The sequence below is a fragment of the Meles meles genome, chromosome 6 (genome assembly GCF_922984935.1).
Source record: "Meles meles chromosome 6, mMelMel3.1 paternal haplotype, whole genome shotgun sequence".
Lineage (NCBI taxonomy): Eukaryota > Metazoa > Chordata > Mammalia > Carnivora > Mustelidae > Meles > Meles meles.
In genome coordinates, this window is record NC_060071.1 from 133,958,189 (window position 1) to 133,978,791 (window position 20,603).

Sequence of the window (20,603 nt, forward strand, 5' to 3'; positions counted from 1 at the left end):
TAATTTTCCAAAACATAGCTAAATTTAGTTGTGTGTGATCAGCCATACAAATGAAAGCCTTTTGGGGGCATTTACCTATCTGTTTCTCTCTCCTTTTGTGCCTTGTTTGAGAGTTTGAAGCTGACTGTTAAGTAAGATGCCCACAGGCAGCAGGCAGGCCTGGGGGCTAACCTTTGAACAAATGTAGACTTGTTCATTTAGTAGAATATTATTCTTAGTACAAAGCATAAATAAGGAGTTTGGGGTGTTTCCCTAGGACAGGAAAGGAGTCCTGTACTAAATGTACCTCATTTTGGAGATTTAGTAAGATGATATAAAGAAACTAATTCTTAATTAAAGTTCCATGAGTTGTTTGCTTTTTAAGACCGAAGTGGGTCAATTACCTTAGTTTTATTTCATAATCAGATTTATTTTAAAGATTTTTCCCCCCAAATTTGATTTATTCAGTTACCGTTTAGCTGAAACTTAGGACCATTTATTTCTTCAGTCTATTTTTACGACTTGAATTTGTGAACCTTATAATCCAGGCTGTTTTGTTTGAGAAGAACAACTTTCTAAACCTCAGCATGATTCGAAGTGCTTTTTTCCCCCAGAATTATTTCGAAGGACCTTGGCTAGGAGACTTGACCCTAGTTTTTCATCAACTTTGCTATTTATTGCTACAAGAATACAAATATTTATAAACAAGTGAGAAGATGTATGGACTCTGATCTCCATTAAGAACCAGATACCCTTCTGAAGGCTTGCCAGATTTGAGAGCTTTCTGAAGAGGAATTGATTTAAAAAAAAAAAAAAAAAGTCATCTATGGTTTGTCTAATTATCCAAATATTTTACTCCACCTGCCATCTGCTTTGGTGGTGGAACAAGGTTCAGAAGAACCTCATTCAGGTATACTCTTGGGGGCCTCTGTTCTCAAACTGTTGTCCATGGACCACCTTGCATCAGAGGCACTGTTAGTGTGGTGGTTCCTAACCTTGCTTACACAGACAAAAGCTTCAAAATTAATCATATTGCTGATGTCAGGGCCCCTAACAGACCCTCTGAATTTCTAGGGGGTGAGGCCCCTGCAGGATGTTACTTAAAAGCACCTCAGATCTTCGTATGTAGCCAGGGTTGAGCACCACTGATATAGCGCTTGTTGGAAATGAGGATTCTAGTCCACTCTAGTCCACTCTACCAGACCACGAAGTCTTGGTGGACAAGGTCCTAGAGTATGCACTTTAAAGAAAACCTCAGTTTGTTTATTTATTTTTTAAAAAAAGATTTTTTTATTATTTATTTATTTGACCTACAGAGATGACGAGTAGGCAGAGAGTCAAGCAGAGAGAGAGGAAGGGAAGCAGGCTCCCCACTGAGCAGAGAGCTCAAGCAGGGCTTGATCCCAGGAACCCGGGATCATGATCTGAGCTGAAGGTAGAGGCTTTAACCCACTGAGCCACCCAGGTGTCCCAAAAACCTCAGTTTAAAATGCAAACTAATTTTTTAAGGGATTTAAGGGCTGTTTGTTTGTTTGGGCTTGTTTACACCAAAGAGAACCCAAGAGATGCTCTGCTGAGAGGTGGTGATTTGGGAAGGAAAGGAAATTGGAAGGCCAGACATATGGTCTCTTTCTTTTGGAAGAAAAATAAGGGACATGTTGCCTTGTGGAACAAGAACTTGGTGGTAAAACTAAGTTGCCAGTTTTCATCATTTTTGGAAATCTGGATGATTTGATGCTTTCTTCTAGAGGGCTGATGATCCTTGCTCAATGAATCAGAGGCATGGGTGGAGAACTCAGAAATCAATTTGGAGGGCAGAAAGAGAACTAAGAATTCAGAGACCCATGGTTGGCTCTTTAAGTCTGGGTGCCTTTATTTTTGTTTCACTTTTTTAAAATGGCCTGTTAACTCAGAATCAAATTTTTTAGTACATTACCTACAGCTGGCCTTGCCCGCTGTACACTTTAAAAAGTACAATACTGATTAGCTCGTGAAACTCACTATGGCCTTGTCTTCTGCCTCTGCAACTCCTAGGTTCATTCCAAGCCTCGCCTTTACCAGCAGTTGCCATATTTGCTGGCCCTCCTCATCTGAAGGTGGGTGCTTGAGCACGGTAGATTTCCTCATTCCTGGAGTTTGGTCTAAAATTAGCTTGTTATGTGTTCAGCCCCAAAGGACAGTAGGATAGTCTTTGGACAAATACAGACTTTCTGTCCTGACAGTGAGCTGACACCCTTTAAAACTCAGTTCCCTGGGGTGCCTGGGGGGCTCAGTGGGTTAAGCGTCTGCCTTTGGCTCAAGTCATGATTCCAGGGTCCTGAAATCAAGCCTGACGTGTTGGTCTCCCTCCTCCGAAAGGAGTCTCCCTTTCCTCCCTCCCCCTCCCCCGCCACCCCCTTCCACCTCCTATGGGCATGCTCTCTTTCTCTCATTTTCACTCTCGCTCTCAAAGTCTTTAAAAAATAAATAAAACTCAGTTCCTTAATTTTTCGAAGGCACTTGGCCTCCTTTCTTCCTTTTGTTTAGGGCTGTCTGTTTCTGACAGTGCTTTGGCAACCATTCTTGAAACTCTTGAACATCTTGAAGCCTTAGCCCCTGCTGCGTGATGCACATCCTGTAGCAGTCCTCAGGAAATCCTAGTTTTGGGCCTTGAAACTAATTAAAGGATTAAGCTGCCACTCTGGAGAGAGGGTGGTAAGTGGTGCTTGAGAAAGTCACTGTGCAGTGTGTGATGTTGGCAAAAACTCTAGGTGCAGGGGAGGGAAGGAGCGGTGGTGATATGAAGTAGGGTCAGATACTCAGCTGCATCTGGTAGGGAGACGAAACACCCAGGTCTGCTTTGGAACAGTGTCCCTAGGGGAGGGAGAGGCAGGCTGTCTGCTTTGATGTTCATTAGCTTGACAACTGCCTGAGCTGAACACTTCATTTGTTCCCAGTCTAGCAAAATAGTGGCTGCTTCTATGAGATACTGAACCTAGCCCCTGACTCACTTTGCTTCAGTGTTAAACAGTTACTGAGCTCCTGCTTTCTGGAAGTCCCTTATAAATATCCCTTTTACAAGAGTGTTCAGTGGAGTATGAAAATAGCTTGTAAAGAGTGGGTCAGGGGTACATTTATGTTCCTATTCCTTGGGTCTCTTATAAGGACCTTAAAGATTTTCTAGTGCAATTTAGTTGGTATTTAAGGGGAATGTGTTATTCAAATCAGTCTGCCCTGCCTTCTAGCTAATATTGCCTTTATTTTTGTTTTAGATAACATTCCTGGATACTTTATCCTTCCTTCTCTGAAATCATGAGAAAAAGCTGAACTCATAAATTGAAATTCCAACACAGTGTGGTTGTGTTGGAATAGCTTCACTGGGTTTTTTCCTTCACATCCCATGCTCTTCTCTCTCACCCTTACTTCCTTCCCTAGTCCTATTTAGTACTTGAAGATAGTTTTAGGCATAGCGATCTTAATTTCAATCTGCAGGTTGAAATTCTGCAGCTGTTCACATGGAAGATAAAGAACAAAGGAGGACCTGTAATGGCAGTTGATTTGTGTGTTTAGGCATTCTTTTGTCCCTCTCTTGCCTTTCCAGTAAACTGTGAGATCCTACTCTTCCCAGTACTTCCTGACTGGGTACTTGTGGCAAATGTATAATCTGTTGATCTACAGAGTGCCGGGATGAGTGGAAAGTGTTGTTTGCTGCCTTCACCCACTTTAGAGCTCTCCATAGAAGGTGACCACTGATAATTGAGAAACGTGAGTGAAGGAGAAACCGCTGCTGCTTTAGGAAAGAAACTTAGATGACTTAGTTAAGAATTCACTGTTCTGCCAGCCTCTACACTAAGGTATCATCTAGATCTGAAAAAGTAAAAATAATAATATGGAGTGGAAGTTCCTTCATGGCTTAACCTTGTTAATTGTCAGTATATTTCTGTGGCAAGGAAATCAACTTTGGTACTTACGTACTCGTAAGACTCATAAGGTAAGCGAAAGTTAGCAAAATCTGTAACAAGTACCAAGTGTTTGCCTCTATTCCTAGAAAGGTTTTCTTTTCTCCATTAATGGATCTTTACCGTTACTGCACTTACTCAGTTTTTAATTCTTTAGCATACCCTGGTCTTGTAGGAATGTACAGAGAGTATGGCTACAAGATTTTTGGTCTCAGATGCTGCTGTATGTGATTTGAATAATGTGTACCATTCTGTGATTCCTAAACAGCACCCCACTGATGGCAGGGTGAGGTCTTCCCTCAAGCCCTATTTTTTGCCATTGATGAAGAGTGAAGGAAGTACCTAGCCATTTTTGTGTTTGGTATGGGAAGGGGTTCTTATCTCTTCTTTATAATCAAAACTGTTTAAATGAAGTACAGTAATTGTATGGGTTAGTACTCTTTCTAATTCTGTGCTAATTCTTCAAACATTAACAGTGGGGATGGTGACCATTTGAGGAGAGAAGTAGAAAGATGATAGTAGAAGATGACTAGCTTTAACAGCAGCTGGAGATTATTTTTAACGTCTAAAATGGCCATTGTTCAAGAAGTTGTTCTATTGGGGTGCCTGGGTGGCGCAGTCCTTAAGCGTCTGCCTTCAGCTCAGGTCATCATCCCAGGGTCCTCAGATCAAGCCCCAGGCTGGACTCCTTGCTCAGCAGGAAGCCTGCTTCTCCTTCTTCCACTCCCCCTGTTTGTGTGTGGTCTCTTTGTGTCAAATAAATCTTCAAAAAAAAAAAAAAAGAAAAGAAAGAAGGAAAATATTCTTTTAAGTATCCCCTGAGTCCCACTGGGCTTGGAATAACTTGGTCAGAAGAATAGATGGCTATTTCTTGGACAGGATCCTAAGCTTTCTGAGGCATCAAAGCTGCAATCATTATCATAAAGCATTTGCTGGGTTTTTCCTGTTTGGTGTTTTTATAGAAAGGAAGAAGGAGAGTGGAAAAGAAGATATTATAAGAAATTGGCTCATATAGTTATGGAGGCTTTCAAGTCTCAAGATCTGCATTTGGCAAGCTGCAGACCCAAAAGAGCTGAAAGAATTCTAGTCCAAGTGCCATTAGTCTCGGGACCCCGGAAGAGCTGATGCTTCAGTTCAAGTCTGAAGGCAGGAAAAACCTGATGTGCCAGCATGACAGGCAGGAGGAGTTCTTCCTGTTTGAGAGGGCCCGTTTGTTCTCTCGAAGCCTTCAAACGATTGGATGATGCCCACCCACATTAGGGAGGACAATCCCCCCACCCTTTTTTTTTTTAAGGTTAATTTATTTTAGAGAGAGCAGGGGAGGATGGCAGAGGGAGAGGGAGAGAGGGTCTTAAGCAGACACTGCACTGAGCGTAGAGCCCACCACGGGGCTCAAATCTCACAACCCTAACTCATAACCCGAGTTGAAACCCCAAGAGTTGGAGCTTCACCAACTACGCCACCCAGGGGCCCCCCACCTCCCGGACAGTCTTTACTCAAGTTTACTCAGTCCACCAATTCAAATGTTAATCTCATCCAAAACATGCTCACAAAGCACACCCAAATTCTGTTTGACCCTATATCTGGTCACTGTGGCTCAGTCAAGTTGACATACAGCCATCCCAGCATTCTTGATGCATTTTTGAATACTAACATTTGCCTGCAAAGTTTTCCAGGCTCAGTAGAAATAAGTAAGTGGATGGATTCTGTACTAGGCCTGTCGTTTTTTTCTTCCTCCATATTGTGCTTGGCAGTGAGGACCCAGTTTTGGGTTCTAAACTCTGGTTCTCTTCAAATGTAAACCGTTTTTATAATATTAAGTTGGTTAACTTTATATTTTAGTTTCTGTGTGTTCGTTGATTTTTAGTTGGTCCCGATCATGATGCTTACATCCTGGGCAGTTTGCCAGAAAGTAGGTCATCTGTAACATGAATGCATATTGCTGCTCAGGGATCAGTCTAAAGGATCCAAAATGCACGATTTTTAATGCCAATGTAAATGTATTCATCTATTTTTATTCTTTATTTTGTTTATAAAACTAACCCATGCTGATTTTCAAAACCCAGATATCACAGATATGTTACAGGAAATACAGTCTCTATGATCATGTGTGCGTGGATAGCCCGTGTCAGCTGTTTGGCATGTGGTCTACGGATTGATGACTGTCACTCCTTTTTAGCAACACCACTTGATTAGAAGAGTTTGGTAGTTATGGGAGGGAAGAAAATGAGAATACTTACTGCCTTTTTAGAAGGTACTGGGGACAGTTTTGTTCTAGGGTTGTTGGACTATACTCGGTAGTTTGGGCAGAACAGAAAAGTCCTGCTAGAATACCTCCCTACCCTCTGTGTTTATAGTGCTTAAGAAGAACAAAGAGAAGGAAATCATGGGTCACCTGGGTGGCTCAGTTGGTTAAGCAGTTGCCTTCAGCTTGGGTCATGATCCCAAGGTCCTGGGATCTAGTCCCTTGTTGGGCTCCTTGGTCAGCAGGGAGCCTGCTTCTCTCTGCCTCTGCCTGCCACTCTGTCTGCCTGTGCTCAATCTCTCTCTGACAAATAAAGAAATAAATAAATAAGATCTTTTAAAAAGAGAGAGAGAGGCAAGGAAATCGCATTGTGAGAAGGCTGTCAGCTTGTGCATTCTCTGTAAATGAGGGCACTAACAATGCCTAAACAAGTGATCATTTCAAAGTTGGCTTGAGTGTCAGAATCTTGTCATTATGGTAAGTGAAATGTTCCATATTTTTCCAGCATTTCTTGTGGGTACCTTCATCTGATAGCACCCCATATAAGACTAATGTATTACAATGCTAATTCTCTCTGAAGTATTAAAAAATGAAACAAAAATAAAACAAGCCATTCTGTTACTGTTTCTTGTTAATTCCTGCCCATGGTTGGTGAGAGTTGAGTCCGGCCAGTTGCCCTCCTCGACTTTAGATCAGTGAGATTTGCCCTGTGCCCTGGCAGAACATGGGTAACTCTTAGGCAGGAGGCTCTTTCTCTATCTTGACTTGAGCCTTGGTGGTGTCTTCTTTTTCTTTTGTGTTTTGTGTTCTGACATCAGTTTCGACCTATATGTAATGGCCGGCAAATGTGTGCACGTGATAGAGCGATCACACACTCAGGAATGGAGTATGCCAGATGTGCAGACACACATTCCATGATTTCTGGAAGTTTCTTCAAGCAGGGGCCGAGAACTCAGCCAGTAATGATCAGCAAGAAGTAGGATTAGTTAGTGAAGGCCTTTGATACTGTGTCAAGCATCACAGATGTTACTGTAGCCTGAGAGTAGCGACCTGGAATTGTGAGGATAGTAGAAGAAACAGTGGACTTGCCAAAAACCTGCCATAATTACAGGAGATTCAGGAGGAGAAGCAGTCTCCTCTGTACCTGTCTGAACATACATCTCCATAGGATTATGCTGGAACACATGTGCTTGCAGATCCCTCACCCTCCTGAAAGGGGTTATGTTATAGCCAGATTGGGCAGTCTCTATACCTAGAATTCTCGCATTTCTAAGCTCAAAACAGTAATTGAAATGAAAATAGGCCATGATAAGGCGTTGCTTGGGAAGAGTTACTTTTGACAGATGAATGTGCTGCTCTGGGTTGAATTTTTTGTTCTTCTGTATATATAAAGTGTTTGCAAACAGAGCTTCTTAGTTAATTTTTGCTTATTCGTGGATTTTGCATGTTTCATATATTTTTAGTTTTGCAAAGAGATTATGGCACATTTGTCATCCTGATCCACCTGTGCAGCTACACATGTGTATCATTTCCTCTAAAGATTGTTAGGGGATGTGGTGTTAGTCTTTTCCCATCTTGGCAGAACTGCCCTTTGTGGACTTATGCCAAAATTAAATGTTAGCAGTATGGGGCTTCTGGGTGGCTCAGTCATTAAGCATCTGTCTTCGGCTTAGGTCATGATCCCAGAGCCCTGGGATCAAGTCCCACATCCAGCTTCCTGCTCAGCAGGAAGCTTGCTTCTCCCTCTCCCACTCCCTCTGCTTGTGTTCCCTTTCTCGGTGTGTCTCTCTGTCAAATACATAAGTATAAATAAATAAAAATGTTAGCAATAAGGTAAGTCTGCTTTTGATAGTAAGATATATTTCAGGAGCAGTTGGATGGCTCAGTCAGTTAAGTGTCTGCCTTCCGTTCAGGTCATGATCTGGGGTGCTAGGATCGAGCTCCATGTGGGGTTCCCTGCTCAGTGCGGGGTCAGCTTCTCCCTCTGTCCCTCTCCGCTCCCCATGGCTCACACACTCTCTCTTTCTCTCTCTCTGTCAAATAAATAAATAAAAATCTTTAAAAATTAAAAAATACATATATTTCAAATTCAGATGGAGACTTTCTTGGTTATCTGAGCACCATGACTGCTGTACCTCACTCTACCCCCATCTGCACAGTTAATTGAGAATATGTTGTTAAATTTATTTTATTAGCAGATAAGAGCTGTGTCTGTTACATTTTTATCTTTTTTAGTCTTTTTAAGGCATATTATTCCTTTAATTGGTATCTGATCTTTCACACATCCAGATAGAACTTCTTACTACCTCCTCTATCTGGTTTTGACTTTTTTTTTTTTTACCCAATTAGTTTAAGGCACAATAAGATTTCATTCATTCAGCAATCACTTTTTGACTACTACCATGTGCCAGCCATGAAAAAATGACATAGTATCTTCAAAAACTCCTTAAGGCAAATCATTCAGTTTTTTGAATTCTTAAGCAACATTTTCCTAGCATTTCTTAATACCTCCTAACCCCTTCTGTGTTCTATTTTATTAATTTTTATTCTGCTCCTTTTGGCGTCTGATTAGGTTTTAGAGTCAGAAGAGTCATTTAACTTTCTTTTTCTCTTTTTGCTCAAGATCTCTACTACCTCCTTAGAAGACGAAGTATATATACTCATCTATTTCCTGGCTTTTTTCCAATTTGAAGAAAGAAGAATAAATTCTTAAAATATTGTTATAAGTAAAATAATAAAAATAGTAAATTGTTACATATATAAACAAAAATTGTAAATTGTTACATATATACATAATTGAAACAGTGAGTTTTTAAACACCATGTACAAGGCATTTTATTAGCACTTTGCCTGTATTATTTCACTTAATCCTTAAAACAAGCTTACAAAGTAGGTAAAATCATCATCGTCATTATCAATTCCATTTTGCAGATGAGGAAACTGGGCTCAGAGAGATTAAGTGACCTAGCCACAACTTTACAGCTAGTCGATGATGGAGCCTGAACATAAACCCAGATAGTCTGACTTCAGAAGTGTCCAGACTAAAGCTCAGGAGTGAAATTTAGGAAGAAACAGTGAAGTTATTATTTCCTGTCTTTCTCAGACATGTTTTTACTGCTTTGATGTCTTACTTCAAAAATGGCTCTCTGATGGTTTCAGGTTTTAAAACGTTAGCACAAGCAACTCTGTATGCCCGTTCCAGACTAGGGGAGAGAATCTATTTAGCCCAGGTAGAGACCAGGTCCCGTCCCTGTTATGGTGAGGAGTGGTTTTCAGAAAGTAAGGTCCTCTGCTTGCTGTCTTGAATACTCCAATTACATGGATAATTGGCCTCATCTGGATGGCAATTAATGGGTGATGTGATGGCAGAGATCAGGGAACACTGGTTAAAACTCGCTTTGGAAAGTCGGTAGTGTATGGTAGAGGACGTAATATATGAGGTGTGGTTATAAATTATAAACTTCTATCTGTTATATGTGTTTAAATGTTGGTAATATCAGCTGTGCCCTATGTTATATGTTAAAAGTGTGATAAGAGATTAGAAAGTGGAGGACTAGAAACAGTGAGGGAAAGCAAGAGGATCCTTTATTTCATCTTCGAAAGCTAAGCTAAAGGGTCAGATCATGTAATGTGGAAGATGTAAATGGCACAATTTTAAGGGAAAAATACATGAATGGAGGGAAATGATAATAGTGAACATGTTATTGTGTTTACTATAGACTGAGAGCACGGCTCTAAGTTTGTAAATAAATTCTCAGAACAAGTATTAGACAAAGTTCTCCTTCCTTTATAAAATGAAGCAGCAGAGAGGTTAAGTTGCTTACCCAAGGTCGTAGAGTTACAAGTGATGGAGCCAGAATTTGAACCTGGATGTCAAGGTTCAAATGTCAGAATGCTTTTTGTATATGAAATATTTCATTATTATTTGGCTTAGTGTAATTGAATATAGGTAATTCAGCTGTAAATCCAAATTAATTTGAACACATAAAAGGGTTTCCATTTTCTCAGACCAACTTGAATGGCTGTATATTTTGGGGGAACGTGCTGGGGAGAAAACTGTATTTGCCCTCAGAGTTTGCAGTTTGTTTTGAGGCCAGGAGACCACACACGAAAGGTGTAAGAACAGAAACAGAAACTTATAAAAAGAACAAATTAATGACGCACAGAGTAGAGACATGTCTTAAAAGGTGCTAGAAATTTTTCCATAACCTAATTTTTTTTCTTCTGTCCTTCATCTTTCTTTCTTTCTTTCAAGATTTTATTTATTTATTTGACAGAGATCACAAGTAGGCAGAGAAGCAGGCAGAGAGGGGAGGGGAAGCAGGTTCCCTGCTGAGTAGAGAGCCCCATGCAGGGCTCGATCCCAGGACCCTGAGATCATGACTGAGCCAAAGGCAGAGGCTTAACCCACTGAGCCACCCAAGTGCCCCTGTCTTTCATCTTTCATAGTGCTCTTGGTTCCTTTGAAGTTTTTCAAGCTTAGAAATACACAAAATATTGGTAGAAAATAACAAAACAAAATGGAAATGAAAAACAAATTGCTCATATTTACAGATTTGTGTGATTTTCATCTAAAATGCAGAAAAATTGTCCAGGAATTTTTGTTAGTAGAGCTGCGTATTTACCACCAAGCTAATGGTGGAGAAGGACTTAGGGTTTTAAGAAGTGTGGACTTTTTTCAGAATTTATCCCTTAAGTCTTTTGTTTACATAGAAAAAAGTGAGTTTGAGATGAATTATATTACATTCTTCAAAACCACAAAAAGTATTGTTTATACCTGACATATAGGCTGGAAGATTGGGATGAAATGGGAATGACTGACTGCTGGCGTGTGCTGGTTTCTTTGGGGGGGGGGGGGCAATAAAAATGTTCTAAAATTAATGATTATGATGGTTGCATAATTCTGCAAATATACTAAAAACATTGACTTGCATGTTTTAAATGGGTGAACTGTATAGAATGTGAATTATATCTCATTAAAAAGAACCTTGACCTCTAGTGAGTGAACATTGTGGTAAAATATATGTAACATAAAATTTTTAACATTTTAGCTAATTTGGGGTCTGCAGTTCACTCGCATTAAGTACATTTTATAGCATTGTGCAACCGTTACCACTGTCCATTTCCAGAATCTTCTCATCATTCCAAACAGTAATTAACTTTAAATATGCCAATCCAAGTTTAGAAGTAGTAGGCTTGACCTACTTAATTTTAAACCTTCAGACTTTAAAAATACTTGATCCCCACAAATTGAATTTTGTTTCTCTAAAGTTTTTAGGCTTTTCCATTTGTTTGCCCTCAGACGTGCTTTTTCTTTTGTGTTCCCTCAGATAGTGGCATCACTATTTATGAAGTTGTCTAAACAAGAAATCACTGTTGTATTTTCTTTGCTTCTACATTCCAAAAATTTAATCACCAGGGCCTTTAGATTGTGCCTCCTTAATATCTTTGAACCTGTCTGCTACTCTGTATCCCCACTGTTATTGGCTTAACTTAGACTTCTATTTTAACATGGATTTACTAGTCATAGAAGGATCAAGAAAAAATTATTTGGAAGAATTAAGATAAACAATGCTGAAAATTAGGAATAGGAGACCTCCATGCAGAGTGTTCAGTGCAGTGTGATGACTCTTGGATACCTTTCCTGAATACTCTAGTCCAGATTGTTCTTCCTATCCAGGATTCATTCATTCGTTAAATATTTATTATGTATCTTCTATGCACTTTAACGATTTCTATCATTTCTGTCTACCCTCAAAATATATCCCCCATCCGCTTTTCATACCTGTTGCTGTCACCCTAGTCTGAGCACTGTCCTCTCCCATGACCTCTCTGCTTCTGTCCTCACCTCTCTTTAAATGCAACACTCAGGGTGATCCTGTGGAAACACCAGAGAGCTTATCAATCTTCTGTTTAAGAATTCTCCCAGGGAGCCTGCTTCCCTTCCTCTCTCTCTGTCTGCCTCTCTGCCTATCTGTGATCTCTGTCTGTCAAATAAATAAATAAAATCTTTAAAAAAAAAAAAAAGAATTCTCCCAGGGTCTCTCCTGCTTCTCAAAGTCAAAGTCAGAGTCAGAGCCTTTCTTACAGTAAAGACTGTGAATCCCTTGTTATCTGGCCCCTTGTAGACCTTCTGTACCATACACTCCCTTGACTGTGGCTCAGTTCCAACCTGCTGGTTCACTCTGCCCTAGGAAATGGCAGGTGCTTCTGCTTTGGGCCGTGCACTTTGTGGAGATTGTGTTCGGCTCACCCAGGTCATTCCTCACACACCAGCTGAGTGGGGTATTTATTTTTTCGTTGTCTTATCTCCCACATCGGAATGTACACCCCTTGCCGGCAGTTTTGTCTCTTTTGTTCCATACAGTGTTTCCAGGGCCTGGATGGCTGGCACACACTGGTGGATACTCGGGATCCATTTGTTTCATGTCTGTTTGCCTAGCACGTAATACATTCTTCCCTTTCTCTGTAGCCTTCCTGGTGAGATTTCTGTCTTTGGTGTAAAGACTATGATGTTACTTCTCTGTCTCCTGTATTTCTACCAAATAGACACGAAAATAAATGAAATTTTTTTCCTTTATTTTTATGTACTAGATTTGTTTTTTAACAGTTTTTGTATCTTAAAGTTAGGTAAGGTTTCAAAAAAATGTTAGTAGTCTCCAAATTCAACTTCTTTAGGTGTTTACTTTCTTTCTTTCTGCCTTTCTTTCTTTCTTTCCTTTTTTTCTTTTAAAGATTTTATTTATTTATTTGACAGAGGCCCAGGGGGAGTGGGAGAGGAGGAAGCAAGCTTCCTGCTGAGCAAGGAGCCTGACCCAGGGCTTGATCCCAGAACCCTGGGATCGTGACCTGAGCCGAAGGTAGACACTTATCCACTGAGCCACCCAGGAACCCCCTTTTATTTCTTTAACAAATCCTGAAGCAGGCTATGGGGGGAGCAGGCAGGATGACAAGGGGCTAAATAAGGAGCTCAGTGGCAGGTTTGCTGAGATCACTGATATCAGTGGCCCCTGGCCGTTGGTGGGAGGTGGACAGAGCCTGAGGTAGCAGCCAGGGTGTTTGTGGCCTGGGCCATGACAGGCAGTACTAGGGAGTGGTGCCTCATGAAAAGGAACCCTAGGGTCTTCACGGAACTCACTAAAGAATTTGGTTGCCATAGAGCCCAAGTAGAAGAATTAAGGAGTTTAGAGCCTGAGAATTTTGAAGAGTTAAAGCCAGTTGATGGGTTAATTTTTCTTTTCAAGTGGCAGCCAGGAGAAGAACCAGCAGGCTTTGTACTTCAGGACTCTAGATGTATTTGCCAAGCAGGTAATTAATGATGGTTGTGCTACTCAAGCCATAGTAAGTGTGTTATTGAACTGTACCCATCAAGGTGTCTGTTTAGGAGAGACATTATCAGAGTTTCAAGAATTTTCACCAAGTTTTGATGCAGCTATGAAAGGTTTGGCACTCAACAGTTCAGATTTGTGATTTGTGTGATCAACATGTGATTGACATGTGATCAACATGTGATTTGACATGTACACAACAGTTTTGCCAGACAGCAGATGTCTGAATTTGGTGCAAAGACATCAGCAAAAGAGATGCTTTTCACTTTGTCAGTTATGTTCCTGTAAATGGAAGATTGCATTAATTAGGTGGATGAAGAGAAGGACTGATTGGTTTTGGTACGCACCTCAAGATGACTGCATCAGTGCGGTGAGCCAGTCATAGGAAAAAGGATACAAAAGTACGGCAAAGGTGAAATTCGATTTAACTTAATGGGCATTGTATCTGATAGAAAAATGACATATGAAGAGAAGATAGCAGAGTTACAAAGACAATTTGCTGAGGAACCAATGGATACAGATCAGGGTAATAATATAATTGCTGTTCAGTCAGAGGTTACCAAAAACCAGATGCTTATTAAAAGACTTGAAAATATCAAAAGGAAGTATAATTATCTGCCTTTCATTATGGAATCATTAAAGACTCTAGCAGAACACCAGCAGTTAATACCGCTAGTAGATAAGGCAGGAGGACCAGAATGCAAAGAAAGCACAGGAAACCAACTGAAGAAGATGCTTTGGGATGTGTACACATTTCTGCTTCTGCACTTACTTAATGGAAACCGTTAAGTATAAAGAACTTTGAGGGGCACCTGGGTCGCTCAGTCAGTTTAGTGTCTGCCTTTGGCTCAGGTCATGATTACAGGGTCTTGGGATCGAGTCCCATATCGGGCTCCTTGCTCAGCAGGGAGCCCGCTTCTGCTTCTGCTTGCTGTTCTCCCTGCTTATGCTCACTTTCTTGCTCACTCTCTCTAACAAATAAATAAAATCTTAAAACAAAACAAAAACAACTGGTTCTCTTGTTTCTCCTTATCATTAATGAAAAAAAAATCTGTATTTGTCTTTGATATCTAAACACTTTGAAGATTTTGAAACTGAGTTTTGTCTTGAGAAAGTATGGTTTTAATGCAGCTCATTTGAAAAAGACAAAGTTTATATTGATTTTTTGCTGCAGCCAGTAGAAAAAGCAATAAGCATCCCAATTTTATTTTAGCAGACTTTTTTTTTTAAGATTTTATTTATTTATTTGACAGAGAGAGAGAGAGATCACAAGTAGGCAAAGAGGCAGGCAGAGAGAGAGGGGGAAGCAGGCTCCCTGCTGAGCAGAGAGCCCGATTGGGACTCAATCCCAGGACCCTGAGATCATGACCTGAGCTAAAAGCAGAAGCTTAACCCACTGAGCCACCCAAGCGCCCCTATTTTAGCAGACTTAAAAAAATCCACACACAGCTACTGTATATGCACAGTTTTAACTCTTGGTGAACTTAATATAAATTGGTCATTTTCTCAAATCTGAGCACTTTTCTTTTAATTGACAATACTGGATTTAATGGAATAGTTCATCATTTAATGGAGTAGTAATACGGTGTGAAACAAACTTACATGTTTTATTGAGATTTTTATAGATGTACATATTTTTTAAAAGTAAGGATCAATTTAATGCAGATTCAACATTCACTTGTTTTCCTTTAGGCTCCTGAAAACCCCAGAGACTTCAGAATATTTTTTATTACTGTTGGTTATCGAATCTAAATGTTCAGTTGCCAATCCACTTCCTCTTTCTTGGAAGAAGTAAGTTATTTTTGAACTCTGATTTCCTGATTAAGTAGAGTCAGGAATCCCAGCAATTCTTTCCATTAAAGGATATGCTTGCACATGTAAGGAATGTTCTGTTTGCCTAGGGTTTATTTCGTTCAGGAATATCTCAAGTCTTGGGACAAGTCCAGCCGTCCCTGAACTGTCTGCGCCTGCTCCCTCTGCTCAGCTTTACCCATTGTAAAATCAAAGTCAAACCCTCCACTTCCCAAAAGAACCCGTCCTTCTCTTCTAATTTACCAAAAGCATTAGTCCTAAGAAATTAGTATTTTGCCAACATTACCATATTTCACGGTCAGGTTTTCAGATTTCACGGTCAGGTTTTCAGATTTGAGTCTTTCTTAGAAAACAGTCTCAAGAGACCCTGTTTTTCTGTGAATTGATAATATTCCGCTCATCCAGAGATGTTTAAGCTTTTTTAATCCCAAATTCACCTCTCTGGCAAACCCTTGTTCCTGCTGCATTCCTGCAGTGGCATCATTTTAACGTGTTCTCTGCTGAGTATTTGTGTCCCATCACACACTGACAATTCCAATTATAATGCCCTGTAGCTCTCCTAAAGGCATTCGTCCAGTTGGCAGTAGGGACCAGACTTAGCAATACTTTGTGCCAGGCTTTCCTTAGTTTTTCCCTCATGCAAAATATGTAGAAGAAAAACCCAATACTAAAATATCTAGGGAAAAATGACTTTGTGAGAATGAAAGCAGATGCACAGGTGGAAAATAAATATTTTTATGGCTAGTATTGTCTCATTTGTGCCTTCATTCATACGATTTTTTAAAAAGAGAAAGGAAGGGCCAGCCCCTTTATGCTTTCATTTCCTGCCTCTGGGCAACGGCTTTAACTCGGTAAGTACTGTTTTCATAACACTTCCCCTGTCTTAGAAATTCCTGAAACACCCAGCACCAAAAATTTCAATATTTTTCCAGCTTTGTCTTAAATAACAAAGGTTGGCAGGAGAATGCCTGAGACCACCCTGTAATATCTAGATGATTCTTTGTGTGTGTGTGTGTTTAAGTAAAAGGGTGATTTTTTAAAAACATGATTATTATATAATAGTTGGATATTTTTAAGATATAAATTGAGGGATCAGAAATTTAATCTCATTCCAGTTTTTTTAACTTCCTTTGATTTTCCAAGTATTTAAATACTTATTTTTACTTTTACTTTTATTTAAGTATTAACATTCCTACAATAACATACACAAATCTTAGGCATACAGTTCAGTGAATACACACCTGTCTAACCACCACTCGGATCATGAGATTAGAACATTTCCAGTTTCCCAGAAGGCTATCTTGTGCCTCTTTCCAGTCTCCATTCCTCCTTGCTAAAGATAATTTCGACACTATTTTGACTTCTGTCATTGTATATTAGTTTTGCCTATTCTTCAACTTCATATAAATGGAATCATACATGCAATACGTATTATCACTCTTTTGGATCTGGTGTATATTATTCATCATCATGTCTTCTGAGATTTATGTGCACATTTGGGTGGAACAATATGGTTCATTTGCATTGCTACCTAGTATCAAACAATAAATATTGTTAGAATATATTACTAGTTATTCATTCTGCTAATGGACATTTTAGTTGTTTCCTGATTTGGGTTGTTATTAAGAGTAGCTGTCTTGTATATGTCTTATGGCACACAGTTCTGTTCTGTGTTTGTACCTAGGAATGGAAATGCCAGGTCATAGAATAGACACGCGGGACGCCTAGGTGGCTCAGTGGGTTAAAGCCTCTGCCTTCGGCTCAGGTCATGATCCCAGGTTCCTGGCATCGAGTCCCGCATCAGGCTGTCTGCTTAGCAGGGAGCCTGCTTCCTCCTCTCTCTCTGCCTACTTGTGATCTCTGTCTGTCCAGTAAATAAATAAAATCTTTAAAAAAAAAAAAAAGGAATAGACATATGCTAAGAATCAGCATATATTGCCATTTTTACAAAGTCTCAGTTCACAGTTTCACTAGTAACATCTTGAGTGTTCCATAGTCTTGTCAACACTCAGTATAACCTTTCCAACACATTTTAATGTATTTAAAAACACATTTCCAGGGGGGATTAGAGAGGGAAGAAACATTATTTATTCTTATTCAAATTAGGAGCTCTATCATTTTATCTTAAATGTGTTTATTCACTACTTGCTTCGCCTTGCCTTCTCAACTCAACTCAATATTCTGACAATATTTACTGCATTCTACCCAAGGAAAAAAATGTACAAAAAAAGCAGAAAGAAGACTTAACCAAATGGAAAGGTATCTCTGCTCATGGGTTGGAAGACTTAGTATTGTTAAGATGATAGTACTTCCGGGGCACCTGGGTGGCTCGGTGAGTTAAAGCCTCTGCCTTTGGCTCAGGTCATGATCCCAGGGTCCTGGGTTCGAGCCCTGCATTGGGCTCTCTGCTCAGTGCGGAGCCTGCTTTCTCCTCTCTCTCTTTTCCTGCCTCTCCGCCTACTTGTGATCTCTTTCTCTCTGTCAAATAAATAAAATCTTAAAAAAATAAAAAAAAGATGACAGTACTTCCTAAGGTGATCTATAGATTCAACAATATCCCTTTCAAAATCCCAGCTGCTTTTTTTGTAGAAATTGGCAAGTGAATCCTAATATTCATGTGGAAATGCAAGAGACCTATAATAGTCAAACTGGAAAAAGAACAAAATTAGAGGAGTCTTGTGTCCCAAAGCTGTAGCGTCGAGATAGTGTCATAGTCACATAAGTATAAATACATAGACCGAGAAATACACTGAGAGTATAGGGGTACCAGGATGGCTCAGTCATTTGAGTGGCTGACTCTTTTTTTTTTTTTTTTTTTAAATAGTTTTTTTTTTTTTTTTAAAGATTTTATTTATTCATTTGACAGAGAGAGATACAAGTAGGCAGAGAGGCAGGCAGAGAGAGTGAGAGGGAAGCAGGCTCCCTGCCGAGCAGAGAGCCCGATGCGGGACTCGATCCCAGGACCCTGAGATCATGACCTGAGCCGAAGGCAGCGGCCGAAACCACTGAGCCACCCAGGCGCCCGAGTGGCTGACTCTTGATCTCAGGATCTTGGGATCCAGCCCTGCGTTGGGCGCTGCACTCAACGGGGAGTCTGCTTCAGGATTCTCTCTCCCTCTGCCCCTTCTCCTGCTTGCTCTTTTTCTCTCTCTAAAATAAATAAATCTTAAAATATATATATATATACACACACACACACACAACTGAGAGTCCAGAAGTAAACTTACTAATTTCTTATTAGTTGGTATTCAGCAAGACAGCCCAATGGGGAAAGAACAGTCTCTTTTATTTATTTATTTTTTAAAAGATTTTTTTTTTTAAATTTATTTGACAGAGAGAGATCACAAGTGGATAGAGAGGCAGGCAGAGAGAGAGAGAGAAAGGGAAGCAGGCTCCCTGCTGAGCAGAGAGCCCGATGCAGGACTCCATCCCAGGACCCTGGGATCATGACCTGAGCCGAAGACAGCGGCCTAATCCACTGAGCCACCCAGGCGCCCCAAGAACAGTCTCTTTTTTTTTTTTTTTTTTTTTTTTTTTTAAGATTTTATTTATTTATTTGACAGAGAGAGATCACAAGTAGGCAGAGAGGCAGGCAGAGAGAGTGAGAGGGAAGCAGGCTCCCCGCCGAGCAGAGAGCCTGATGCGGGACTCGATCCCAGGACCCTGAGATCATGACCTGAGCCGAAGGCAGCGGCTTAAACCACTGAGCCACCCAGGCGCCCCAGAAAGTCTCTTTTAATGAATGATTCTGAGACAACTGGATATCCACATGCGAAAATTAAGTTGGACCCCTGCCTCCCACCATATACAAAAATAACTAGGGGCACCTGGATGGTATGTTTGTTAAGTGTCTGCCTTAGGCTCCGGTCATGATCCCAGAGTCTTGGGACGGAGCCTGCTTCTCCCCGCCCCACTCCCCATGCTTGTGTTCCCTCTTTCGATCTCTTTCTCTCTCTCTCTGTCAATCAAATAAATAAATAAATCTTTAAAAAAAAAAAAAAAAAAAAAAACTTGGGGCTCCTGGGTGGCTCAGTGGGTTAAAGCCTCTGCCTTCAGGTCGGGTCATGATCCCAGGGTCCTGGGATTGAGCTCGGTATCCGGTTCTTTGCTCAGCAGGGAGCCTGCTTCCCTCTCTCTCTCTGTCTGCCTCTCTGCCTACTTGTAATCTCTGTCTGTCAAACAAGTAAATAAAATCTTGAAAAAAAAAAAAAAACTCTAAATGGATCAAGGGCCTAAATGTAAGAGCTAAATTTACAAAATTCTTTTTTTGTTTGTTTTTTTTGTTTGTTTGTTTGTTTGTTTTTAAAGATTTTATTTATTTGACAGAGAGAGATCACAAGTAGACAGAGAGGCAGGCAGAGAGAGAGAGAGGGAAGCAAGCTCCCTGCTGAGCAGAGAGCCCGATGCGGGACTCGATCCCAGGACCCTGAGATCATGACCTGAGCCGAAGGCAGCGGCTTAACCCACTGAGCCACCCAGGTGCCCTAAATTTACAAAATTCTTAGAAGAAAACATAGATGAAAAATCTCATGACTGTGGGATTAGACAGGGTTTCTTTCTTTTTCTTTTTTCCTTTTTAAGATTTATTTATTTTTGAGAAGGAGAGTTTGTGCATCCAGGGGAGGGCAGAGGGAGAGGGAGAGAGAGTCTTAGGCAAACTCCTTGCTGAGTACAGAGCCGCACTTGGGGTTCTATCTCATGTCCCTGAGATCAGTCGGGTGTACCATCACGGCCCCCAGGCAGTGATTTCTTAGTTACAACACCCAAAAGAACAAGCAAGCAAGAAAAATAAATTGTACTTCATCAAAGTTTTTGTTCTTTGAAAGACATCTCATCCAGATAGTGAAAGTACAGCCCTCAGAATGGGAGGAATTTTGTAAATCATGTCTGATAAGGAAGAGCTTTTACAACTCAAACTGCAAGTTACATCTTTTACAACTCAAGCTGCGAATTACATCTCAATAGAAGGAGGAGAAAAATTAAAGAGAGTAATAAGGGAACACAATGTATGATATAAGCTGTAATTGGAACAGTCAAATTAATGGAATAGAATTACAATTCCAGAAAGGTAAGGAAAGGGCCTGCTGAAGAGAGGCCCTACCTAATTATACAATACTACCTTTTAATACACTGTTAATCAGTTAGCTCATACTTTATATTGGGTTTTCCCATGTGTGATTTTACACTTTAAATATACCAGATTTCCCCACGTGTATGTCTTCCTCTAGATAATTGGTAATTGACTCTAAGGGAGGTAAAAACATGCCCAAGATCTATATACAGCTAATGCATCTCCAACTT

General features: G+C 40.3%; 1 protein-coding gene and 1 pseudogene across 1 annotated transcript in view; both read left to right on the top strand.

The window, feature by feature from the left end:
• Positions 1-20,603, top strand: part of SPTLC2 (serine palmitoyltransferase long chain base subunit 2) — a 110,811-nt gene that overhangs the window by 66,607 nt on the left and 23,601 nt on the right. The gene's annotated exons all lie outside the window — the stretch shown is intronic.
• On the top strand, positions 13,236-14,217 carry LOC123944790 (annotated as a pseudogene).